At 43.5% G+C, this 23873-nt stretch overlaps 1 long non-coding RNA gene across 1 annotated transcript in view; it reads right to left on the reverse strand.

Moving 5' to 3' along the window:
- Positions 1 to 393: 393 nt before the first annotated feature.
- LOC138851100 (uncharacterized) overlaps positions 394 to 23873 on the reverse strand; it is a 47009-nt gene continuing 23529 nt past the window's right edge. The window contains exon 3 of the long non-coding RNA XR_011390975.1: positions 394 to 559. This is a non-coding gene — a long non-coding RNA (uncharacterized lncRNA). The remainder of the gene's footprint in view (positions 560 to 23873) is intronic.

Below are 23873 nucleotides of genomic sequence, written 5' to 3' on the forward strand. Positions count from 1 at the left end.
GTGACCAGCAGTGTAACAGCGACTTACCAGCAGTGTAACAGTGACTTACCAGCAGTATAACAGTGACTTACCAGCAGTGTAACAGTGACCAGCAGTGTAACAGCGACTTAGCAGCAGTGTAACAGTGACTTACCAGCAGTATAACAGTGACTTACCAGCAGTGTAACAGTGACCAGCAGTGTAACAGCGACTTACCAGCAGTGTAACAGCGACTTACCAGCAGTGTAACAGTGACCAGCAGTGTAACAGCGACTTACCAGCAGTGTAACAGTGACTTACCAGCAGTGTAACAGCGACTTACCAGCAGTGTAACAGCGACTTACCAGCAGTGTAACAGTGACTTACCAGCAGTGTAACAGTGACTTACCAGCAGTGTAACAGTGACTTACCAGCAGAAAAGGGTTGATCAGCAGTGATGATAGAGGTGAGGGTTGCAATTGCAGCAGCTAAGACCAGCACCACCATTGTCGCAGCAGCAACAGCACTAAACTGACATACCAGAGCCATGGCCACACTTATATACCCTCGCATCTACGCCCTCCTTCCTTCAGCGACCACCCTGTTGCAAGGAAAACCCCAGAATACATCATGCAACACAAATATATCTTGCAATTGCAACAATCTGCGGGGATACAGGTTGATAATATGACTTGTGTCAGTTGTGGCTGGAGTGTAAAGTTGTTTTAAAGGATAAATGTGAACCCAGATGTTGCTGCATCATGCAGGTCAACATTGCAACATGACCTCGTTGCTTGAGTAGTTGGGTTTAAAGCCTATCTACTGCAGCAGGGTCATTAAGCCTGCATAAACCTCTGGAACAACAGTTTAAAATACTTTAATGTGTAAGAAAGGGAATTAAATTCTGTGTATATACACTGAGATATACACATCTCTGTGTATATACACTGATATACATCTCTGTGTATATACACTGATATACATCTCTGTGTATATATATATCTCATGCCACGTATTGTGACAGTGTTGCAGACTGGTGTGACAGTGTTGTGGAATGTTAGTGTTGCAGAGTGTTGTGACAGTGTTGCAGACTGGTGTGGCAGTGTTGCAGTGTTGCAGAGTGTTGTGACAGTGTTGCAGGCTGGTGTGGCAGTGTTGTGGAATGTTAGTGTTGCAGAGTGTTGTGACAGTGTTGCAGGCTGGTGTGGCAGTGTTGTGGAATGTTAGTGTTGCAGAGTGTTGTGGTAGTGTTGCAGGCTGGTGTGGCAGTGTTGTGGAATGTTAGTGTTGCAGAGTGTTGTGGTAGTGTTGCAGACTGGTGTGGCAGTGTTGTGGAATGTTAGTGTTGCAGAGTGTTGTGACAGTGTTGCAGGCTGGTGTGGCAGTGTTGTGGAATGTTAGTGTTGCAGAGTGTTGTGACAGTGTTGCAGGCTGGTGTGGCAGTGTTGTGGAATGTTAGTGTTGCAGAGTGTTGTGACAGTGTTGCAGGCTGGTGTGGCAGTGTTGTGGAATGTTAGTGTTGCAGAGTGTTGTGGTAGTGTTGTGGAATGTTAGTGTTGCAGAGTGTTGTGGTAGTGTTGTGGAATGTTAGTGTTGCAGACTGGTGTGGCAGTGTTGTGGAATGTTAGTGTTGCAGAGTGTTGTGGTAGTGTTGCAGGCTGGTGTGGCAGTGTTGTGGAATGTTAGTGTTGCAGACTGGTGTGGCAGTGTTGTGGAATGTTAGTGTTGCAGAGTGTTGTGGTAGTGTTGCAGGCTGGTGTGGCAGTGTTGTGGAATGTTAGTGTTGCAGAGTGTTGTGGTAGTGTTGCAGACTGGTGTGGCAGTGTTGTGGAATGTTAGTGTTGCAGAGTGTTGTGACAGTGTTGCAGACTGGTGTGGCAGTGTTGTGGAATGTTAGTGTTGCAGAGTGTTGTGACAGTGTTGCAGGCTGGTGTGGCAGTGTTGTGGAATGTTAGTGTTGCAGAGTGTTGTGACAGTGTTGCAGGCTGGTGTGGCAGTGTTGTGGAATGTTAGTGTTGCAGAGTGTTGTGACAGTGTTGCAGACTGGTGTGGCAGTGTTGTGGAATGTTAGTGTTGCAGAGTGTTGTGACAGTGTTGCAGGCTGGTGTGGCAGTGTTGTGGAATGTTAGTGTTGCAGAGTGTTGTGACAGTGTTGCAGGCTGGTGTGGCAGTGTTGTGGAATGTTAGTGTTGCAGAGTGTTGTGACAGTGTTGCAGGCTGGTGTGGCAGTGTTGTGGAATGTTAGTGTTGCAGAGTGTTGTCACAGTGTTGCAGGCTGGTGTGGCAGTGTTGTGGAATGTTAGTGTTGCAGAGTGTTGTGACAGTGTTGCAGGCTGGTGTGGCAGTGTTGTGGAATGTTAGTGTTGCAGAGTGTTGTGGTAGTGTTGCAGACTGGTGTGGCAGTGTTGTGGAATGTTAGTGTTGCAGAGTGTTGTGGTAGTGTTGCAGACTGGTGTGGCAGTGTTGTGGAATGTTAGTGTTGCAGAGTGTTGTGGTAGTGTTGCAGGCTGGTGTGGCAGTGTTGCAGTGTTGCAGAGTGTTGTGGTAGTGTTGCAGACTGGTGTGGCAGTGTTGTGGAATGTTAGTGTTGCAGAGTGTTGTGGTAGTGTTGCAGACTGGTGTGGCAGTGTTGTGGAATGTTAGTGTTGCAGAGTGTTGTGGTAGTGTTGCAGACTGGTGTGGCAGTGTTGTGGAATGTTAGTGTTGCAGAGTGTTGTGGTAGTGTTGCAGACTGGTGTGGCAGTGTTGTGGAATGTTAGTGTTGCAGAGTGTTGTGGTAGTGTTGCAGGCTGGTGTGGCAGTGTTGTGGAATGTTAGTGTTGCAGAGTGTTGTGGTAGTGTTGCAGACTGGTGTGGCAGTGTTGTGGAATGTTAGTGTTGCAGAGTGTTGTGGTAGTGTTGCAGACTGGTGTGGCAGTGTTGTGGAATGTTAGTGTTGCAGAGTGTTGTGGTAGTGTTGCAGGCTGGTGTGGCAGTGTTGTGGAATGTTAGTGTTGCAGAGTGTTGTGGTAGTGTTGCAGGCTGGTGTGGCAGTGTTGTGGAATGTTAGTGTTGCAGAGTGTTGTGGTAGTGTTGCAGGCTGGTGTGGCAGTGTTGTGGAATGTTAGTGTTGCAGAGTGTTGTGACAGTGTTGCAGGCTGGTGTGGCAGTGTTGTGGAATGTTAGTGTTGCAGAGTGTTGTGGTAGTGTTGCAGGCTGGTGTGGCAGTGTTGTGGAATGTTAGTGTTGCAGAGTGTTGTGACAGTGTTGCAGACTGGTGTGGCAGTGTTGTGGAATGTTAGTGTTGCAGAGTGTTGTGACAGTGTTGCAGACTGGTGTGGCAGTGTTGCAGTGTTGTGGTAGTGTTGCAGACTGTTGTGGTACTGTTGCAGTGTTGTGGCAGTGTTGCAGACTGGTGTGGCAGTGTTGCAGTGTTGTGATAGTGTTGCAGACTGTTGTGGTACTGTTGCAGTGTTGTGGCAGTGTTGCAGACTGGTGTGGCAGTGTTGCAGTGTTGTGGTAGTGTTGCAGACTGTTGTGGTACTGTTGCAGTGTTGTGGCAGTGTTGCAGACTGGTGTGGCAGTGTTGCAGTGTTGTGGTAGTGTTGCAGACTGTTGTGGTACTGGTGCAGTGTTGTGGCAGTGTTGCAGACTGGTGTGGCAGTGTTGCAGTGTTGTGGTAGTGTTGCAGACTGTTGTGGTACTGTTGCAGTGTTGCAGAGTGTTGTGGCAGTGTTGCAGACTGGTGTGGCAGTGTTGCAGTGTTATGGTTGTGTTGCAGTGTTGTGGTTGTGTTGCAGAGTGTTGTGGTTGTGTTGCAGAGTGTTGTGGTTGTGTTGCAGAGTGTTGTGGTTGTGTTGCAGAGTGTTGTGGTTGTGTTGCAGAGTGTTGTGGTTGTGTTGCAGAGTGTTGTGGTTGTGTTGCAGAGTGTTGTGGTTGTGTTGCAGTGTTGTGGCAGTGTTGCAGAGTGTTGTGGCAGTGTTGCAGAGTGTTGTGGCAGTGTTGCAGTGTTGTGGCAGTGTTGCAGAGTGTTGTGGCAGTGTTGCAGTGTTGTGGCAGTGTTGCAGAGTGTTGTGGTACTGTTGCAGTGTTGCAGAGTGTTGTGGCAGTGTTGCAGACTGGTGTGGCAGTGTTGCAGTGTTGTGGTAGTGTTGCAGACTGTTGTGGTACTGTTGCAGAGTGTTGTGGCAGTGTTGCAGACTGTTGTGGTACTGTTGCAGTGTTGCAGAGTGTTGTGGCAGTGTTGCAGTGTTGTGGCAGTGTTGCAGAGTGTTGTGGCAGTGTTGCAGAATGTTGCAGACTGGTGGGCGTCACTCACGGGGATTTCCTAATGGAGTTCCCACTCTGTTTTTAATATCATGTTTAGCAGATGTAACATGACAGACATGACACAGGCGAGACATGACACAGACGTGACACAGGCGAGACATAACACAGACGTGACACAGGCGAGACATGACACAGACGTGACACAGGTGACACATGACACAGGCGAGACATAACACAGACGTGACACAGGCGAGACATGACACAGACATGACACAGACGTGACACAGGCGAGACATAACACAGACGTGACACAGGCGAGACATGACACAGGCCAGACATAACACAGACGTGACACAGGCGAGACATGACACAGACATGACACAGACGTGACACAGGCGAGACATGACACAGACATGACACAGACGTGACACAGGCGAGACATAACACAGACGTGACACAGGCGAGACATGACACAGGCCAGACATAACACAGACGTGACACAGGCGAGACATGACACAGACATGACACAGACGTGACACAGGCGAGACATGACACAGGCGAGACATAACACAGACGTGACACAGGCGAGACATGACACAGACATGACACAGACGTGACACAGGCGAGACATGACACAGGCGAGACATAACACAGACGTGACACAGGCGAGACATGACACAGACATGACACAGACGTGACACAGGCGAGACATGACACAGGCGAGACATAACAGACGTGACACAGGCGAGACATGACACAGACATGACACAGACGTGACACAGACATGACACAGACGTGACACAGGCGAGACATGACACAGGCGAGACATAACACAGACGTGACACAGGCGAGACATGACACAGACATAACACAGACGTGACACAGGCGAGACATGACACAGACATGACACAGACGTGACACAGGCGAGACATGACACAGGCGAGACATAACACAGACGTGACACAGGCGAGACATGGCACAGACATGACACAGGCGTGACACAGACGAGACATGACACAGACATGACATAGGCGAGACATGACACAGGCGAGACATGACACAGACTTGATACAGGCGAGACATGACACAGACGAGACATGCCACAGACATGACACAGACGAGACATGCCACAGACATGACACAGACGAGACATGACAGACTTAACACAGGCGAGACATGACACAGACATGGCACAGTCGAGACATGACACAGACATGACACAGGCGAGACATGACACAGACATGACACAGGCGAGACATGGCACAGGCGAGACATGACACAGGCAAGACATGACACACACAAGACATGACACAGGCAAGGCATGTCACAGGCGAGACATGACACAGGCGACACCTGACACAGGCGAGAAATGACACAGGCAAGACATGACACATGCAAAACATGACAGTCATGACATGACACAGGAAAGACATTGACACAGGCATGACATGACAGCCATGACATAACTACGACATGACAGTCATGACATGACACAGGAAAGACATTGACACAGGCATGACATGACAGCCATGACATAACTACGACATGACAGTCATGACATGACACAGCCATGACATGACACAACTATGACATGACACAACTATGACATGACACAACTGTGACATGACAGTCATGACATGACACAACTATGACATGACACAACTGTGACATGACAGTCATGACATGACACAACTATGACATGACACAACTGTGACATGACAGTCATGACATGACACAACTATAACATGACACACAAAGCTGAATTTCTTAAAATAATAATAATAATAATAATAATAATAATAATAATAATAATCTGAGAGGCAGTATGTCAGTGTCCTAGAAGTGGTGCACATGTCATGTACACATGTCATGTGCACATGTCATGTGTACATGTCAGAGATTACTCACACGCACACAGATTACTGAGTGGGAGACGTACTCCATGGCTTGATCTGTGTGTGTGTGTGTGTGTGTGTGTGTGTGTGTGTGTGTGTGTGTGTGTGTGTGTGTGTGTGTGTGTGTGTCTGTACGTACTCACAATGAACATCATATCTACACTACTCCTCTTCCGGCATTAATTTCTCCCCTAAGTACACATGGAGGACTTAATAAGTCTCAGGGAACCACGACTCTGCAGCACCCTCCCTTCCAGAATTATGCTTAACAAGACTTCCTGATTAGGTGGGCTGTGGTGCGTGCATTAAACTGTGAACACTAACTGTACAAGAACGGTACAGGAACAGTACAAGAACAGTACAAGAACAGTACAAGAACAGTACAAGAACAGTACAAGAACAGTACAAGAACAGTACAGGAACAGTACAAGAACAGTACAAGAACAGTACAAGAACAGTACAAGAACAGTACAAGAACAGTACAAGAACAGTACAAGAACAGTACAGGAACAGTACAAGAACAGTACAAGAACAGTACAGGAACAGTACAAGAACAGTACAGGAACAGTACAAGAACAGTACAAGAACAGTACAAGAACAGCACACGAACAGTACAGGAACAGTACAGGAACAGTACAAGAACAGTACAAGAACAGTACAAGAACAGTACAGGAACAGTACAAGAACAGTACAAGAACAGTACAAGAACAGTACAAGAACAGTACAGGAACAGTGCAGGAACAGTACAAGAACAGTACAGGAACAGTACAGGAACAGTACAAGAACAGTACAAGAACAGTACAAGAACAGTACAAGAACAGCACACGAACAGTACAAGAACAGTACAGGAACAGTACAGGAACAGTACAAGAACAGTACAAGAACAGTACAAGAACAGTACAAGAACAGCACACGAACAGTACAAGAACAGTACAGGAACAGTACAAGAACAGTACAAGAACAGTACAAGAACAGCACACGAACAGTACAAGAACAGTACAGGAACAGTACAGGAACAGTACAAGAACAGTACAAGAACAGTACAAGAACAGCACACGAACAGTACAAGAACAGTACAAGAACAGTACAAGAACAGTACAGGAACAGTACAAGAACAGTACAGGAACAGTACAAGAACAGTACAGGAACAGTACAAGAACAGTACAGGAACAGTACAGGAACAGTACAAGAACAGTACAAGAACAGTACAAGAACAGTACAAGAACAGCACACGAACAGTACAAGAACAGTACAAGAACAGTACAAGAACAGTACAGGAACAGTACAAGAACAGTACAGGAACAGTACAAGAACAGTACAGGAACAGTACAAGAACAGTACAGGAACAGTACAGGAACAGTACAAGAACAGTACAAGAACAGTACAAGAACAGTACAAGAACAGCACACGAACAGTACAAGAACAGTACAAGAACAGTACAAGAACAGCACACGAACAGTACAAGAACAGTACAAGAACAGTACAGGAACAGTACAGGAACAGTACAAGAACAGTACAAGAACAGTACAAGAACAGTACAGGAACAGTACAAGAACAGTACAGGAACAGTACAAGAACAGTACAGGAACAGTACAAGAACAGTACAAGAACAGTACAAGAACAGTACAGGAACAGTACAAGAACAGTACAGGAACAGTACAAGAACAGTACAGGAACAGTACAAGAACAGTACAAGAACAGTACAGGAACAGTACAAGAACAGTACAAGAACAGTACAGGAACAGTACAAGAACAGTACAGGAACAGTACAAGAACAGTACAGGAACAGTACAAGAACAGTACAAGAACAGTACAAGAACAGTACAGGAACAGTACAAGAACAGTACAAGAACAGTACAGGAACAGTACAAGAACAGTACAGGAACAGTACAAGAACAGTACAAGAACAGTACAAGAACAGTACAGGAACAGTACAAGAACAGTACAGGAACAGTACAAGAACAGTACAGGAACAGTACAAGAACAGTACAAGAACAGTACAGGAACAGTACAAGAACAGTACAAGAACAGTACAGGAACAGTACAAGAACAGTACAGGAACAGTACAAGAACAGTACAAGAACAGTACAGGAACAGTACAAGAACAGTACAAGAACAGTACAGGAACAGTACAGGAACAGTACAGGAACAGTACAAGAACAGTACAAGAACAGTACAGGAACAGTACAAGAACAGTACAGGAACAGTACAAGAACAGTACAAGAACAGTACAAGAACAGCACACGAACAGTACAAGAACAGTACAAGAACAGTACAAGAACAGTACAAGAACAGCACACGAACAGTACAAGAACAGTACAAGAACAGTACAGGAACAGTACAAGAACAGTACAGGAACAGTACAAGAACAGTACAGGAACAGTACAAGAACAGTACAAGAACAGTACAAGAACAGCACACGAACAGTGCAGGAACAGTACAAGAACAGTACAAGAACAGTACAGGAACAGTACAAGAACAGTACAGGAACAGTACAGGAACAGTACAAGAACAGTACAAGAACAGTACAGGAACAGTACAAGAACAGTACAGAAACAGTACAAGAACAGTACAAGAACAGTACAAGAACAGTACAGGAACAGTACAAGAGCAGTACAGGAACAGTACAAGAACAGTACAAGAACAGTACAAGAACAGTACAGGAACAGTACAAGAACAGTACAAGAACAGTACAAGAACAGTACAGGAACAGTACAAGAACAGTACAGGAACAGTACAAGAACAGTACAGGAACAGTACAAGAACAGTACAGGAACAGTACAAGAACAGTACAGAAACAGTACAAGAACAGTACAAGAACAGTACAAGAACAGTACAGGAACAGTACAAGAGCAGTACAAGAACAGTACAAGAACAGTACAAGAACAGTACAGGAACAGTACAGGAACAGTACAGGAACAGTACAAGAACAGTACAGGAACAGTACAAGAACAGTACAGGAACAGTACAGGAACAGTACAAGAACAGTACAAGAACAGTACAAGAACAGTACAAGAACAGTACAGGAACAGTACAGGAACAGGAACAGTACAGGAACAGTACAAGAACAGTACAAGAAGAGTACAAGAACAGTACAGGAACAGTACAGGAACAGTACAGGAACAGTACAGGAACAGTACAAGAACATTACAAGAACAGTACAAGAACAGTACAAGAACAGTACAGGAGCAGTACAAGAACAGTACAAGAACAGTACAGGAACAGTACAAGAACAGTACAGGAACAGTACAAGAACAGTACAAGAACAGTACAGGAACAGTACAAGAACAGTACAAGAACAGTACAAGAACAGTACAGGAACAGTACAAGAGCAGTACAAGAACAGGACAAGAACAGTACAAGAACAGTACAGAAACAGTACAAGAACAGTGCAGGAACAGTACAAGAACAGCACAAGAACAGTACAAGAACAGTACAGGAACAGTACAGGAACAGTACAGGAACAGTACAAGAACAGTACAGGAACAGTACAAGAACAGTACAGGAACAGTACAAGAACAGTACAGGAACAGTACAAGAACAGTACAAGAACAGTACAGGAACAGTGACTATCTGGGTCACCAGATAGAACGTAAGGAACACGTAAAAGAGTTGGGAATAATTATAATCAGCTGACCGTTTTTTCAAAGACCATAACAAGACAAAGATCACGACAGCCAGGAGGATGACGGGGTGGGTAATGCGAACCTTCAAAATAAGGGAAATAATGTCAGTAGTGACACTGCAAATCGGTAGTGCTCCTCATTTGGAATATTGCTCAGTGTTGAGGGCAGGAAAATTATCAGCGCTGGAACAAATACAGAGATCATTAAAATTAATGGGAACCCCTTAGACTCTTAAATATGTACACAGTGAAACAGAGGAAAGAGAGATGCATGATGATATATACCTGGAAAGTACTCCAGGGCCTCATCCAAAACCTGCACTGCCATAATATATTGATATCTTGAAGACTTCTACACTTGTTCCAGCAGTGTTTCTGATATCTTGAAGACTTCTACACTTGTTCCAGCAGTGTTTCTGATATCTTGAAGACTTGTACACTTGTTCCAGCAGTGTTTCTGATATCTTGAAGACTTGTACACTTGTTCCAGCAGTGTTTCTGATATCTTGAAGACTACTACACTTGTTCCAGCAGTGTTTCTGATATCTTGAAGACATGTACACTTGTTCCAGCAGTGTTTCTGATATCTTGAAGACTACTACACTTGTTCCAGCAGTGTTTCTGATATCTTGAAGACTTGTACACTTGTTCCAGCAGTGTTTCTGATATCTTGAAGACTTGTACACTTGTTCCAGCAGTGTTTCTGATATCTTGAAGACTTCTACACTTGTTCCAGCAGTGTTTCTGATATCTTGAAGACTTGTACACTTGTTCCAGCAGTGTTTCTGATATCTTGAAGACTTGTACACTTGTTCCAGCAGTGTTTCTGATATCTTGAAGACTTCTACACTTGTTCCAGCAGTGTTTCTGATATCTTGAAGACTTCTACACTTGTTCCAGCAGTGTTTCTGATATCTTGAAGACTTGTACACTTGTTCCAGCAGTGTTTCTGATATCTTGAAGACATGTACACTTGTTCCAGCAGTGTTTCTGATATCTTGAAGACTTGTACACTTGTTCCAGCAGTGTTTCTGATATCTTGAAGACATGTACACTTGTTCCAGCAGTGTTTCTGATATCTTGAAGACTTGTACACTTGTTCCAGCAGTGTTTCTGATATCTTGAAGACATGTACACTTGTTCCAGCAGTGTTTCTGATATCTTGAAGACTTGTACACTTGTTCCAGCAGTGTTTCTGATATCTTGAAGACTTGTACACTTGTTCCAGCAGTGTTTCTGATATCTTGAAGACTTCTACACTTGTTCCAGCAGTGTTTCTGATATCTTGAAGACTTGTACACTTGTTCCAGCAGTGTTTCTGATATCTTGAAGACATGTACACTTGTTCCAGCAGTGTTTCTGATATCTTGAAGACTTGTACACTTGTTCCAGCAGTGTTTCTGATATCTTGAAGACTTCTACACTTGTTCCAGCAGTGTTTCTGATATCTTGAAGATATGTACACTTGTTCCAGCAGTGTTTCTGATATCTTGAAGACTTCTACACTTGTTCCAGCAGTGTTTCTGATATCTTGAAGACTTCTACACTTGTTCCAGCAGTGTTTCTGATATCTTGAAGATATGTACACTTGTTCCAGCAGTGTTTCTGATATCTTGAAGACTTGTACACTTGTTCCAGCAGTGTTTCTGATATCTTGAAGACTACTACACTTGTTCCAGCAGTGTTTCTGATATCTTGAAGACTTGTACACTTGTTCCAGCAGTGTTTCTGATATCTTGAAGACTTCTACACTTGTTCCAGCAGTGTTTCTGATATCTTGAAGATATGTACACTTGTTCCAGCAGTGTTTCTGATATCTTGAAGACTTGTACACTTGATAAATTAGACACATGTGCAACTCTTGGGAATCTTTATTGAGGAAACGTTTCGCCACACAGTGGCTTCATCAGTCCATACATAGGAGAAACTTGAAGAACAGGAGGAGAATGAGGTAATCAGTCCCTCAACCTTGAGTCGATGTGTTCAGTCCATCAATCTTGAGTAGAATGCGGCAGATGAGCGGAGAAGCAGCTTATAAACCGTATGGCAGGAGAGGTGTAGCAGTCATAGGTAGTGTCACATTTGTCCAATGTGGAAGTAGGTTGTGCCCAAGAATTAGGCAAGCGAAGAATTCCTAAGTATTAAGATCCCAAGAAGTTGCAGTGTCTGACAGGTTTGTAGATGAATGGTTCGGAGAACCGACATGTTGATAAATTAGACACATGTGCAACTCTTGGGAATCTTTATTGAGGAAACGTTTCGCCACACAGTGGCTTCATCAGTCCATACATAGGAGAAACTTGAAGAACAGGAGGAGAATGAGGTAATCAGTCCCTCAACCTTGAGTCGATGTGTTCAGTCCATCAATCTTGAGTAGAATACGGCAGATGAGCGGAGAAGCAGCTTATAAACCGTATGGCAGGAGAGGTGTAGCAGTCATAGGTAGTGTCACATTTGTCCAATGTGGAAGTAGGTTGTGCCCAAGAATTAGGCAAGCGAAGAATTCCTAAGTATTAAGATCCCAAGAGTTGCACATGTGTCTAATTTATCAACATGTCGGTTCTCCGAACCATTCATCTACAAACCTGTCAGACACTGCAACTTCTTGGGATCTTAATACTTAGGAATTCTTCGCTTGCCTAATTCTTGGGCACAACCTACTTCCACATTGGACAAATGTGACACTACCTATGACTGCTACACCTCTCCTGCCATACGGTTTATAAGCTGCTTCTCCGCTCATCTGCCGTATTCTACTCAAGATTGATGGACTGAACACATCGACTCAAGGTTGAGGGACTGATTACCTCATTCTCCTCCTGTTCTTCAAGTTTCTCCTATGTATGGACTGATGAAGCCACTGTGTGGCGAAACGTTTCCTCAATAAAGATTCCCAAGAGTTGCACATGTGTCTAATTTATCAACATGTCGGTTCTCCGAACCATTCATCTACAAACTTGTACACTTGTTCCAGCAGTGTTTCTGATATCTTGAAGACTTGTACACTTGTTCCAGCAGTGTTTCTGGTATCTTGAAGACTTGTACACTTGTTCCAGCAGTGTTTCTGATATCTTGAAGACTTGTACACTTGTTCCAGCAGTGTTTCTGATATCTTGAAGACTTGTACACTTGTTCCAGCAGTGTTTCTGATATCTTGAAGACTTGTACACTTGTTCCAGCAGTGTTTCTGATATCTTGAAGACTTGTACACTTGTTCCAGCAGTGTTTCTGATATCTTGAAGACTTGTACACTTGTTCCAGCAGTGTTTCTGATATCCTGAAGACTTCTACACTTGTTCCAGCAGTGTTTCTGATATCTTGAAGACTTCTACACTTGTTCCAGCAGTGTTTCTGATATCTTGAAGACTTCTACACTTGTTCCAGCAGTGTTTCTGATATCTTGAAGACTACTACACTTGTTCCAGCAGTGTTTCTGATATCTTGAAGACTTGTACACTTGTTCCAGCAGTGTTTCTGATATCTTGAAGACTTCTACACTTGTTCCAGCAGTGTTTCTGATATCTTGAAGACTACTACACTTGTTCCAGCAGTGTTTCTGATATCTTGAAGACTTGTACACTTGTTCCAGCAGTGTTTCTGATATCTTGAAGACTACTACACTTGTTCCAGCAGTGTTTCTGATATCTTGAAGACTTCTACACTTGTTCCAGCAGTGTTTCTGATATCTTGAAGACATGTACACTTGTTCCAGCAGTGTTTCTGATATCTTGAAGACATGTACACTTGTTCCAGCAGTGTTTCTGATATCTTGAAGTCTTGTACACTTGTTCCAGCAGTGTTTCTGATATCTTGAAGACTACTACACTTGTTCCAGCAGTGTTTCTGATATCTTGAAGACATGTACACTTGTTCCAGCAGTGTTTCTGATATCTTGAAGACTTCTACACTTGTTCCAGCAGTGTTTCTGATATCTTGAAGACTACTACACTTGTTCCAGCAGTGTTTCTGATATCTTGAAGACTTGTACACTTGTTCCAGCAGTGTTTCTGATATCTTGAAGACTTGTACACTTGTTCCAGCAGTGTTTCTGATATCTTGAAGACTTGTACACTTGTTCCAGCATTGTTTCTGATATCTTGAAGACTTCTACACTTGTTGCAGCAGTGTTTCTGATATCTTGAAGACTTGTACACTTGTTCCAGCAGTGTTTCTGATATCTTGAAGACTACTACACTTGTTCCAGCAGTGTTTCTGATATCTTGAAGACTTGTACACTTGTTCCAGCAGTGTTTCTGATATCTTGAAGACTTGTACACTTGTTCCAGCAGTGTTTCTGATATCTTGAAGACTTGTACACTTGTTCCAGCAGTGTTTCTGATATCTTGAAGACTTGTACACTTGTTCCAGCAGTGTTTCTGATATCTTGAAGACTTGTACACTTGTTCCAGCAGTGTTTCTGATATCTTGAAGACTTGTACACTTGTTCCAGCAGTGTTTCTGACATCTTGAAGACTTGTACACTTGTTCCAGCAGTGTTTCTGATATCTTGAAGACTTGTACACTTGTTCCAGCAGTGTTTCTGATATCTTGAAGACTTGTACACTTGTTCCAGCAGTGTTTCTGATATCTTGAAGACTTGTACACTTGTTCCAGCAGTGTTTCTGATATCTTGAAGACTTGTACACTTGTTCCAGCAGTGTTTCTGATATCTTGAAGACTTGTACACTTGTTCCAGCAGTGTTTCTGATATCTTGAAGACTTGTACACTTGTTCCAGCAGTGTTTCTGATATCTTGAAGACTTGTACACTTGTTCCAGCAGTGTTTCTGATATCTTGAAGACTTGTACACTTGTTCCAGCAGTGTTTCTGATATCTTGAAGACTTGTACACTTGTTCCAGCAGTGTTTCTGATATCTTGAAGACTTGTACACTTGTTCCAGCAGTGTTTCTGATATCTTGAAGACTTGTACACTTGTTCCAGCAGTGTTTCTGACATCTTGAAGACTTGTACACTTGTTCCAGCAGTGTTTCTGATATCTTGAAGACTTGTACACTTGTTCCAGCAGTGTTTCTGATATCTTGAAGACTTGTACACTTGTTCCAGCAGTGTTTCTGATATCTTGAAGACTTGTACACTTGTTCCAGCAGTGTTTCTGATATCTTGAAGACTTGTACACTTGTTCCAGCAGTGTTTCTGATATCTTGAAGACTTGTACACTTGTTCCAGCAGTGTTTCTGATATCTTGAAGACTTGTACACTTGTTCCAGCAGTGTTTCTGATATCTTGAAGACTTGTACACTTGTTCCAGCAGTGTTTCTGATATCTTGAAGACTTGTACACTTGTTCCAGCAGTGTTTCTGATATCTTGAAGACTTGTACACTTGTTCCAGCAGTGTTTCTGATATCTTGAAGACTTGTACACTTGTTCCAGCAGTGTTTCTGATATCTTGAAGACTTGTACACTTGTTCCAGCAGTGTTTCTGATATCTTGAAGACTTGTACACTTGTTCCAGCAGTGTTTCTGATATCTTGAAGACTTGTACACTTGTTCCAGCAGTGTTTCTGATATCTTGAAGACTTGTACACTTGTTCCAGCAGTGTTTCTGATATCTTGAAGACTACTACACTTGTTCCAGCAGTGTTTCTGATATCTTGAAGACTTGTACACTTGTTCCAGCAGTGTTTCTGATATCTTGAAGACTTGTACACTTGTTCCAGCAGTGTTTCTGATATCTTGAAGACTTGTACACTTGTTCCAGCAGTGTTTCTGATATCTTGAAGACTTGTACACTTGTTCCAGCAGTGTTTCTGATATCTTGAAGACTTGTACACTTGTTCCAGCAGTGTTTCTGATATCTTGAAGACTTGTACACTTGTTCCAGCAGTGTTTCTGATATCTTGAAGACTTGTACACTTGTTCCAGCAGTGTTTCTGATATCTTGAAGACTTGTACACTTGTTCCAGCAGTGTTTCTGATATCTTGAAGACTTGTACACTTGTTCCAGCAGTGTTTCTGATATCTTGAAGACTTGTACACTTGTTCCAGCAGTGTTTCTGATATCTTGAAGACTTGTACACTTGTTCCAGCAGTGTTTCTGATATCTTGAAGACTTGTACACTTGTTCCAGCAGTGTTTCTGATATCTTGAAGACTTGTACACTTGTTCCAGCAGTGTTTCTGATATCTTGAAGACTTCTACACTTGTTCCAGCAGTGTTTCTGATATCTTGAAGACTTGTACACTTGTTCCAGCAGTGTTTCTGACATCTTGAAGACTTGTACACTTGTTCCAGCAGTGTTTCTGATATCTTGAAGACTTGTACACTTGTTCCAGCAGTGTTTCTGATATCTTGAAGACTTGTACACTTGTTCCAGCAGTGTTTCTGATATCTTGAAGACTTGTACACTTGTTCCAGCAGTGTTTCTGATATCTTGAAGACTTGTACACTTGTTCCAGCAGTGTTTCTGATATCTTGAAGACTTGTACACTTGTTCCAGCAGTGTTTCTGATATCTTGAAGACTTGTACACTTGTTCCAGCAGTGTTTCTGATATCTTGAAGACTTGTACACTTGTTCCAGCAGTGTTTCTGATATCTTGAAGACTTGTACACTTGTTCCAGCAGTGTTTCTGATATCTTGAAGACTTGTACACTTGTTCCAGCAGTGTTTCTGATATCTTGAAGACTTGTACACTTGTTCCAGCAGTGTTTCTGATATCTTGAAGACTTGTACACTTGTTCCAGCAGTGTTTCTGATATCTTGAAGACTTGTACACTTGTTCCAGCAGTGTTTCTGATATCTTGAAGACTTGTACACTTGTTCCAGCAGTGTTTCTGATATCTTGAAGACTTGTACACTTGTTCCAGCAGTGTTTCTGATATCTTGAAGACTTGTACACTTGTTCCAGCAGTGTTTCTGATATCTTGAAGACTTGTACACTTGTTCCAGCAGTGTTTCTGATATCTTGAAGACTTGTACACTTGTTCCAGCAGTGTTTCTGATATCTTGAAGATTTGTACACTTGTTCCAGCAGTGTTTCTGATATCTTGAAGACATGTACACTTGTTCCAGCAGTGTTTCTGATATCTTGAAGACTTCTACACTTGTTCCAGCAGTGTTTCTGATATCTTGAAGACTTGTACACTTGTTCCAGCAGTGTTTCTGATACCTTGAAGACTTGTACAGTTGTTCTAGCAGTGTTTCTGATATCTTGAAGACTTGTACACTTGTTCCAGCAGTGTTTCTGATATCTTGAAGACTTGTACAGTTGTTCTAGCAGTGTTTCTGATATCTTGAAGACTTGTACACTTGTTCCAGCAGTGTTTCTGATATCTTGAAGACTTGTACACTTGTTCCAGCAGTGTTTCTGATATCTTGAAGACTTCTACACTTGTTCCAGCAATGTTTCTGTTAACTTAGGGCAAGATGTTGAATAATCTGGGGCCCCGAATGTTGATACAGTGTTCCCTTATTGTAGCAAGAATACCTTCATAGTATAATCAAAAATCAAAGCATATATTAATCACTGGGTGAGTCAAGTGACGCTACTCAGCACAGGTATTACAAGTTATTGGTGCCATAACTAAGGATTTCCTTTGCTACGCAGAATTACTGGCTTCCAGGACTTCTGGAATACGTAACCTCAACAACTTTCCAGATAAATGTCGCTAAGTTGGAGTGAATTTAGACGGTGCTCTGAAATGTTGTGGATATCGAGTGACTTTGTACATAGTAGTATGTCATAGGTGTCAGCTATGGTCTATGTAAGTTGTATCACGTAACTCACGAAATCGTAATGACACGATTGCAAACAAGCCATACCACGGGTGGGATTTGAACCCGCGGTCAGAGAGTCTCAAAACTCCAGCCCGTCGCGTTAGCCACTAGACCAGCTAGCTACAATAAGATTCATCCAACTAGGTATATTTCTACACCATAGGAAGGTTAGCACAGGCACCACTGTGGCTAGCTGGTCCAGTGGCTAACGCGACGGTCTGGAGTTTTGAGACTCTGACCGCGGGTTCAAATCCCACCCGTGGTATGGTTTGTACCACGTACAGCTAGAAATAAACATTATTACTCCATCTCAAAAACTGTTGAGGGTTTATTGCATAGGTAAAAAATTGAGACATGGTATGAAATTATGTACGTTGATACAGTCCTGGTGACCTGGTGATCCTGGTGACCTGGTGATCCTGGTGACCTGGTGATCCTGGTGATCCTGGTGACCTGGTGATCCTGGTGACCTGGTGATCCTGGTGACCTGGTGATCCTGGTGACCTGGTGATCCTGGTGATCCTGGTGACCTGGTGATCCTGGTGACCTGGTGATCCTGGTGATCCTTGTGACCTGGTGACCTGATCTTGGTGACCTGGTGATCCTGGTGACCTGGTGATCCTGGCGACCTGGTGATCCTGGTGACCTGGTGATCCTGGTGACCTGGTGATCCTTGTGACCTGGTGATCCTTGTGACCTGGTGACCTGGTGATCCTGGTGACCTGGTGATCCTGGTGACCTGGTGATCCTGGTGACTTGGTGATCCTGGTGACCTGGTGATCCTGGTGACCTGGTGATCCTGGTGACCTGGTGATCCTGGTGACCTGGTGATCCTGGTGACCTGGTGATCCTGGTGACTTGGTGATCCTGGTGACCTGGTGATCCTGGTGACCTGGTGACTTGGTGACCTGGTGATCCTGGTGACCTGGTGATCCTGGTGGCTTGGTGACCTGGTGATCCTGGTGACTTGGTGACCTGGTGATCCTGGTGACCTGGTGATCCTGGTGACTTGGTGACCTGGTGATCCTGGTGACCTGGTGATCCTGGTGACCTGGTGATCCTGGTGACTTGTTGATCCTGGTGACCTGGTGATCCTGATGACCTGGTGATCCTGGTGACTTGGTGACCTGGTGATCCTGGTGACCTTGTGATTCTGGTGACCTGGTGATCTTGGTGACCTGGTGATCCTGGTGACTTGTTGATCCTGGTGACTTGGTGATCCTGGTGACCTGGTGATCCTGATGACCTGGTGACTTGGTGACCTGGTGATCCTGGTGACCTTGTGATCCTGGTGACCTGGTGATCCTGGTGACTTGTTGATCCTGGTGACCTGGTGATCCTGATGACCTGGTGATCCTGGTGACCTGGTGATCCTGGTGACTTGGTGACCTGGTGATCCTGGTGACCTTGTGATTCTGGTGACCTGGTGATCTTGGTGACCTGGTGATCCTGGTGACTTGTTGATCCTGGTGACTTGGTGATCCTGGTGACCTGGTGATCCTGATGACCTGGTGACTTGGTGACCTGGTGATCCTGGTGACCTTGTGATCCTGGTGACCTGGTGATCCTGGTGACTTGTTGATCCTGGTGACCTGGTGATCCTGGTGACCTTGTGATCCTGGTGACCTGGTGATCCTGGTGACTTGTTGATCCTGGTGACCTTGTGATCCTGGTGACCTGGTGATCCTGGTGACTTGTTGATCCTGGTGATCCTGGTGATCCTGGTGACCTGGTGATCCTGGTGACCTGGTGATCCTGGTGATCCTGGTGACCTGGTGATCCTGGTGACCTGGTGATCCTGGTGACCTGGTGATCCTGGTGACCTGGTGATCCTGGTGACCTGGTGTTACACCCTTTTGTTCAGTTTAAGTAGACTGTTTCTTCTTGTTATTATCACAATGGTATACTATTACATGTTATTTTTGCTATTTCACTTAATATTATATTCAGAAGTAATTCCATTAGTAGCTAAAATGGATTTACTCGACTTTATAATATTATCTGGTCGTATTATTTAGCTTTGTATATAGGTAGGTCGTTTAATTAGTGTCAACTGCTGGTGACCTGGCCAAGCACCAGTAGGTGTTTTGAGCTGCTTGACCCCTGCTGGTGACCTGGCCAAGCACCAGTAGGTGTTTTGAGCTGCTCGACCCCTGCTGGTGACCTGGCCAAGCACCAGTAGGTGTTTTGAGCTGCTCGACCCCTGCTGGTGACCTGGCCAAGCACTGGACAAGCACCTAAAGTCGGTTCCTGATCAGCCGGGCTGTGGCTCGTACGTTGGTTTGTGTGCAGCCAGCAGTAACAGCCTGGTTGATCAGGCTCTGATCCACCAGGAGGCCTGGTCACAGACCAGGCCGTGGGGGCATTGACCCCCAGAACTCCAGGTAAACTCCAGGTAAGCACCAGTAGGTGTTTTGAGCTGCTCAACCCCTACTCCGACCGAGACAAAGTGGGCTGGTAAAGCCTCACAGAGTTCAGATCATACCTTCCTCTGGACCAGGAAGAGTCGAGGGAAGTATCCATCTCTAAACCACCATTCGCATCCCTAGAAAATCCCAGGAATTTTTGGGAGCTTACTGCTAAGACTTATCTCGGTTGGAGAAGGCAGTTAAGAAGCTCTTAGAGAAAGTGAAGCCAAGTGAGCAAGCCTCTGTAGTGTATGAGGACTTTTTGTAAAGTGAACCCTATCATAAGAAATCTATTAATGTGTTCGAGTTTTCAGGCAACGCCTGTGCATGTGCATGTACTAATACAGTGGACCCCCGCATAACGATCACCTCCGAATGCGACCAATTATGTAAGTGCGTTTGTACGTGTATGTTTGGGGGTCTGAAATGGACTAATCTACTTCACAATATTCCTTATGGGAACAAATTCGGTCAGTACTGGCACCTGAACATACTTCTGGAGTGAAAAAATATCGTTAACCGGGGGTTAACTCACTCAGAGCCATTCGTAAATACGTGACCTAGTACTGTGATGTTTTAATGAGGAATGGTAAGTGTTCTACTCATAGTGCAAAATATGAGAAGGTGAATTTAATTGATTATTATGACTATTAATAAATTAAATAGAAACTAAGAAAATTCCTTTTCCTCTGAAGCGAGTACCTAGACGAACTAAGTTTATTTTGTTACGAAAAGCACTATAACCCAGGGACCAACTATGTTCGTAACACCTGGTGATCCCGGTGACCTGGTGATCCTGGTGACCTGGTGACTTGGTGACCCTGGTGATCCTGGTCACCCTTCTAGCCCAAACGTGAGAGTCACAGCAGAGGTCAGAGGTCATGAGAGGACAGAGAGAGGTCAGTGGAAGGTGTTATTTATAAGGTCACTGATATCTACACCGTAGCCAGTCTTGTTATAAGTAAGATCACACTGTAACACTGTAAGATCACACTGTAACACTGTAAGATCACACTGTAACACTGTAAGATCACACTGTAACACTGTAAGATCACACTGTAACACTGTAAGATCACACTGTAACACTGTAAGATCACACTGTACCACTGATTGAAAGATCACACTGTACCACTGTAAGATCACACTGTACCACTGTAAGATCACACTGTACCACTGTAAGATCACACTGTACCACTGTAAGATCACACTGTACCACTGTAAGATCACACTGTAACACTGTAAGATCACACTGTACCACTGATTGTAAGATCACACTGTAACACTGTAAGATCACACTGTAACACTGTAAGCTCACACTGTACCACTGTAAGATCACACTGTAACACTGTAAGATCACACTGTACCACTGTAAGATCACACTGTAACACTGTAAGATCACACTGTAACACTGTAAGATCACACTGTAACACTGTAAGATCACACTGTAACACTGTAAGATCACACTGTAACACTGTAAGATCACACTGTAACACTGTAAGATCACACTGTACCACTGTAAGATCACACTGTACCACTGTAAGATCACACTGTACCACTGTAAGATCACACTGTAACACTGTAAGATCACACTGTACCACTGATTGTAAGATCACACTGTAACACTGTAAGATCACACTGTAACACTGTAAGATCACACTGTAACACTGTAAGATCACACTGTAACAATGTAAGATCACACTGTAACACTGTAAGATCACACTGTAACACTGTAAGATCACACTGTACCACTGACTGTAAGATCACACTGTACCACTATAAGATCACACTGTACCACTGTAAGATCACACTGTAACACTGTAAGATCACACTGTACCACTATAAGATCACACTGTAACACTGTAAGATCACCCTGTAACACTGTAAGATCACACTGTAACACTGTAAGATCACACTGTACCACTGTAAGATCACACTGTAACACTGTAAGATCACACTGTAACACTGTAAGATCACACTGTACCACTGTAAGATCACACTGTAACACTGTAAGATCACACTGTAACACTGTAAGATCACACTGTAACACTGTAAGATCACACTGTAACACTGTAAGATCACACTGTAACACTGTAAGATCACACTGTAACACTGTAAGATCACACTGTACCACTGTAAGATCACACTGTACCACTGTAAGATCACACTGTACCACTGTAAGATCACACTGTACCACTGTAAGATCACACTGTAACACTGTAAGATCACACTGTACCACTGATTGTAAGATCACACTGTAACACTGTAAGATCACACTGTAACACTGTAAGATCACACTGTACCACTGTAAGATCACACTGTAACACTGTAAGATCACACTGTACCACTGATTGTAAGATCACACTGTAACACTGTAAGATCACACTGTAACACTGTAAGATCACACTGTACCACTGTAAGATCACACTGTAACACTGTAAGATCACACTGTAACACTGTAAGATCACACTGTAACACTGTAAGATCACACTGTAACACTGTAAGATCACACTGTAACACTGTAAGATCACACTGTAACACTGTAAGATCACACTGTAACACTGTAAGATCACACTGTAACACTGTAAGATCACACTGTACCACTGTAAGATCACACTGTACCACTGTAAGATCACACTGTACCACTGTAAGATCACACTGTAACACTGTAAGATCACACTGTACCACTGATTGTAAGATCACACTGTAACACTGTAAGATCACACTGTAACACTGTAAGATCACACTGTAACACTGTAAGATCACACTGTAACAATGTAAGATCACACTGTAACACTGTAAGATCACACTGTAACACTGTAAGATCACACTGTACCACTGATTGTAAGATCACACTGTACCACTGTAAGATCACACTGTACCACTGTAAGATCACACTGTAACACTGTAAGATCACACTGTACCACTGTAAGATCACACTGTAACACTGTAAGATCACACTGTAACACTGTAAGATCACACTGTAACACTGTAAGATCACACTGTACCACTGTAAGATCACACTGTAACACTGTAAGATCACACTGTAACACTGTAAGATCACACTGTACCACTGTAAGATCACACTGTAACACTGTAAGATCACACTGTAACACTGTAAGATCACACTGTAACACTGTAAGATCACACTGTAACACTGTAAGATCACACTGTAACACTGTAAGATCACACTGTAACATTGTAAGATCACACTGTACCACTGTAAGATCACACTGTACCACTGTAAGATCACACTGTACCACTGTAAGATCACACTGTACCACTGTAAGATCACACTGTAACACTGTAAGATCACACTGTACCACTGATTGTAAGATCACACTGTAACACTGTAAGATCACACTGTAACACTGTAAGATCACACTGTACCACTGTAAGATCACACTGTAACACTGTAAGATCACACTGTACCACTGATTGTAAGATCACACTGTAACACTGTAAGATCACACTGTAACACTGTAAGATCACACTGTACCACTGTAAGATCACACTGTAACACTGTAAGATCACACTGTAACACTGTAAGATCACACTGTAACACTGTAAGATCACACTGTAACACTGTAAGATCACACTGTAACACTGTAAGATCACACTGTAACACTGTAAGATCACACTGTACCACTGACTGTAAGATCACACTGTACCACTGACTGTAAGATCACACTGTAACACTGTAAGATCACACTGTACCACTGTAAGATCACACTGTACCACTGTAAGATCACACTGTACCACTGTAAGATCACACTGTACCACTGTAAGATCACACTGTAACACTGTAAGATCACACTGTACCACTGATTGTAAGATCACACTGTAACACTGTAAGATCACACTGTACCACTGTAAGATCACACTGTAACACTGTAAGATCACACAGTAACACTGTGAGATCATACTGTACCACTATAAGATCACACTGTAATACTGTAAGATCACACTGTAACACTGTAAGATCACACTGTACCACTGTAAAA

Source organism: Cherax quadricarinatus, chromosome 100 (genome assembly GCF_038502225.1).
Source record: "Cherax quadricarinatus isolate ZL_2023a chromosome 100, ASM3850222v1, whole genome shotgun sequence".
NCBI classification, from domain to species: domain Eukaryota; kingdom Metazoa; phylum Arthropoda; class Malacostraca; order Decapoda; family Parastacidae; genus Cherax; species Cherax quadricarinatus.